Source organism: Chelonoidis abingdonii, chromosome 1, assembly GCF_003597395.2.
Source record: "Chelonoidis abingdonii isolate Lonesome George chromosome 1, CheloAbing_2.0, whole genome shotgun sequence".
In the NCBI taxonomy this organism is placed as follows: Eukaryota; Metazoa; Chordata; order Testudines; family Testudinidae; genus Chelonoidis; species Chelonoidis abingdonii.
In genome coordinates, this window is record NC_133769.1 from 262,867,610 (window position 1) to 262,871,244 (window position 3,635).

At 53.2% G+C, this 3,635-nt stretch overlaps 1 non-coding gene across 1 annotated transcript; it reads right to left on the reverse strand.

The window, feature by feature from the left end:
* Window positions 1–1,999: 1,999 nt before the first annotated feature.
* TRNAL-UAA (transfer RNA leucine (anticodon UAA)) lies at window positions 2,000–2,081 on the reverse strand. The gene has a single exon. It is a non-coding gene; the product is annotated as a tRNA-Leu (tRNA).
* Window positions 2,082–3,635: the final 1,554 nt, after the last annotated feature.

Below are 3,635 nucleotides of genomic sequence, written 5' to 3' on the forward strand. Positions count from 1 at the left end.
CTGACAGCCTCTGTCTGGTGGAGCTTCAGGAAGAGCAGCGAGGTCAGAGTGCTGCTGCAGCCCCTGTCACCACCCTTAGTACTCACCATGTTCCATATCTTCCTCACCCAGACACGTAAGAATGCATGGGGAAGGCTTTTTGCTCCCGCCCACTCCACGCCGATGGACAGCCCAACCAAAAGGCTGTCATTACATTGAAATGATTTTAGTGGCCTTTTCCTTCCCTCCTATCCTCCTCCCAAACAGCACCTGGGCTACCTTCTCAGTTCTCTCCCTCTTTTTATAATGACCTTTTTAATAAAAGTGACTGTATTTCCTTAAGCAAGCTGTAATCAAAGGGGAAGGATGCACTGCTTACAGGGAATGAGTCAGGCAAGGGGGTGGGGTTCATCAAAGGGAAACAAACACAGCAGTCACACCATACCCTGGCCTGTGATGAAACTTGTTTCAGAGCTTCTCTGATGCACACCGCTTCCNCAAGGCGTGTTAGATTTAACTTTGTTTTCTCAACTTGTAAATGTTCCTTTTTTTGCTGAGAGGATTTTACCTCTGTTTGCTGTAACTTTGAACCTAAGGCTAGAGGGGGTTTCTCTGGGCTCTATGAATCTGATTACCCTGTAAAGTTATTTTCCATCCTGATTTCACAGAGATGATTTTTATATTTTCTTTCTAATAAAATCCTTCTTTTAAGAACCTGACTGATTTTTCCATTGTTCAAAGACCCAGAGGTTTGGGTCTTTGATCATTTTTGTAACCAATTGGTGAGACTATTATTATCTAGCCTCCTCAGGAAAGGGGGTGTAAGGGTTTGGGGGAATATTTTGGGGGAAGAGGCACTCCAAGTGGTCCTTTCCATGTTTCTTGTTAAATCACTTGGTGGTGGCAGCATATCAGGTTTTAACGTAAGCTGGTAGAAATAGGCTTGGGGGGCTTTCATGCGGGTCCCCACATCAGTACCCTAGAGTTCAGAGTGGGGAAGGAACCCTGACAGGGGATGAGACTCTCTGGGCACAAGAAGTAGAGTTCCCAGCGAGATGTGAGACTTAATTCTGCGTAGCCAGGTGCAGGACGTTGACCGGGAGGCTCAGGCATGGGGAATTGGGGAGCAGCAGATGGACTGGCTGTCTAGGTGCAGAGATTTAGTGATCCTGAGGTGCAGGAGGGAGGAAAAAGGACAAGGAATTGGCAGTGGCCATGGAGAAAAAGAGGGGTGGAGTCTCTCAGCAAGCCTGGCTAGCTCAGCCAGGAGAGCATCAGGCACTTAATGGGAGGGGCCAGGGTTTGAGCTGCTGTCCAAGGACTCAGCTTTTCAGTTGCCTTGTGTGCCAGGAGCCAAATGACTCCTGGTGGTGCCTAGAGCCACGTGTGGGCCAGAGAGGCTGAGCCCGTTGGCACTTGCTTTGTGCAGGGCTTCTGGTCACTCAGACGCAGGGAAGGCTTCTGCACTGAGGCGCTGACTTTCTGAGTTCCTGGAGGTTGCTTGGCCCCTGCTCCACCTCAGGCCCTGCCATCAAACCCCCACCCTGTCCAGTCTCTTCCCCCCACCCTATTTCTTCCTCTCCCCACGCCTCCCGCACACTCGATCACTGGCAGGCAGGAGGCACTGCAGGGGAAGAGGAGGAGCTCATCGGCCAGGCCTGTAGCAGGTGGCAGGTGTGGGGCAGACCTGGCTGCCAGTGGGTGCTGGGCACCTGTTTTTTCTCCTATTGGTTCTGCAGCCCCATAGCTCCCATGGAGTTGCTGGCTTGGATCCTTTCACATGCTGGAGAGAGGAGCAGAATCAGGGCCACGGCTGATCTGTGGGGTGCTAGGTGAGCGGCAGAGGCTTCAGGGACAGAGTTTTCCTGACACTTCAGGGACACAGTGTGAGCTGGTGTCCCAGGCATCTCTAGGAAAGGAGCAGAACAGGATTTGCTTGGGGTGGGGAGAGACTTGAGAGTGTCTCAGGGGGTTGTACAGAGGTATTCCCCGGGTGAGGGACTGGCTAAAACACAGACCTCACTGTGAGCAGGATTCGAACCTGCGGAGAGGAACCTTATTGGATTTTAAGTCTAACACCTTAACCACTTGGCCATCACAGCTGTAAGCATGATAATGCTTCAGTACCACACAAACTGGTAAAGAATCCCAATGTCCAGGTGTGACATCATCTGAAATCCAGATTTCCCACAGCAAACCTGGCTCCCAAACCACAGGGGGGATTTGGGGTTTGTTCTCTTTGCCTAGTCATGTGCAATTGCACAGAGAGGGCTTTGAAAAGTCTCCCCTCCCACAGAGCGGGAGTGGGAAATGATTCTGAACTGGAAGCTTGATGTGAATGAGGACATCAGGACCACCGGATCAGGGACTGGCCTTTGCTTAGAGAAATCAGTGACACACAGAGCCAGGGTAAGGAAAATGTTTCCTGGAGTCAATAAGTGGAATAGCAGCAGTATTGTGCAGAGAAATGTCTCACGAGAGGAGTCAGTGCATTGGTGGTTTGGTAGCAGAATTCACAGATACAAAGTGGAAAGTCTGTGGGTTGTGAGTGAGGGGCACTGGCAGAAGGGTGACAGGGGAGCTCAGGGCTGGAATAGCAGGGGCTGTCAGTCGGGAATGAGGGGCCCCAGCAGAGAGGTGATGGGGGAGCTCAGGACTGGTTTAACAGGGGCTTCGGGTTGGTAGTGAGGGGCACTGGCAAAGCGGTGACTGGAGAGCTCAGGGCTGGGATAACAGGGGCTGCGGGTTGGGAGTGAGGGGCACCGGCACAGCAGTGATGGGAGCCAAGGGCTCAGATAACAGGAGCTGCAGGTTGGGAGTGAGAGGCACCGGCAGAGCGGTGACTGTGGAGCTTAGGCCAGGGATAACAGGGGCTGTGGGTCAGGAGAGAGGGGCACCGGTAGAGTGGTGAGTTGAGAGCCCAGGGCTGGGATACAAGGGGTTGCGGGTCGGGAGTGAAAGACATTGGCAGGGCGGTGACTGGGAAGCTTAGGGCTGGGACAGCAGGGGCTGTGGGTCAGGAGTGAGGGGCACCAACAGAGAGGTGACTGGGAAGACCAGGGGTGGGATAGCAGGGGCTGTGGGGCGGGTGGGGCAGTGGCAGAGTAGTGAGTGGGGAGCCCAAGGCTGGGAATCAGGGGTTGTGGGTCAGGAGGGGCACCGGCAGTGCAGTGACTGGGGAGCTCAGCGGGGAGCCCAGGGGGCTGTGCGTTGGGAGTGAGAGGCAGCAGCAGAGCAGTGACTGGGAAGCCCAGGGGTGGGATAGCAGGGGCTGTGGGGTGGGAGTGAGGGGCAGTGGCAGAGCAGTGAGTGGGGAGCCCAGGACTGGGACTCAGGAGTTGTGGGTCAGGAGTGAGAGGCACCAGCAGAGTGGTGACTGGGGAGTTGTCATAAACAGATAAGAAAAGTTAATAGCACATAAGTACTTTATATCTTTTTGACTATAAAGGGTTAACAAGTTCAGGAAGCCTGGTTGTCACCTGACCAGAGAACCAGTCAGGGGACAGGATACTTTCAAATCTGGAGGGAGGGAAGTTTCTGTGTGTGCTGTTAGTTTTTGGTTGTTGTTCACTCTGGGGGTCAGAGGAACCAGATGTGCAACCAGGTTTCTCTCCAGTCTCCCTGATACAGGTTCTTATAGATTCCAAATAGTAAGT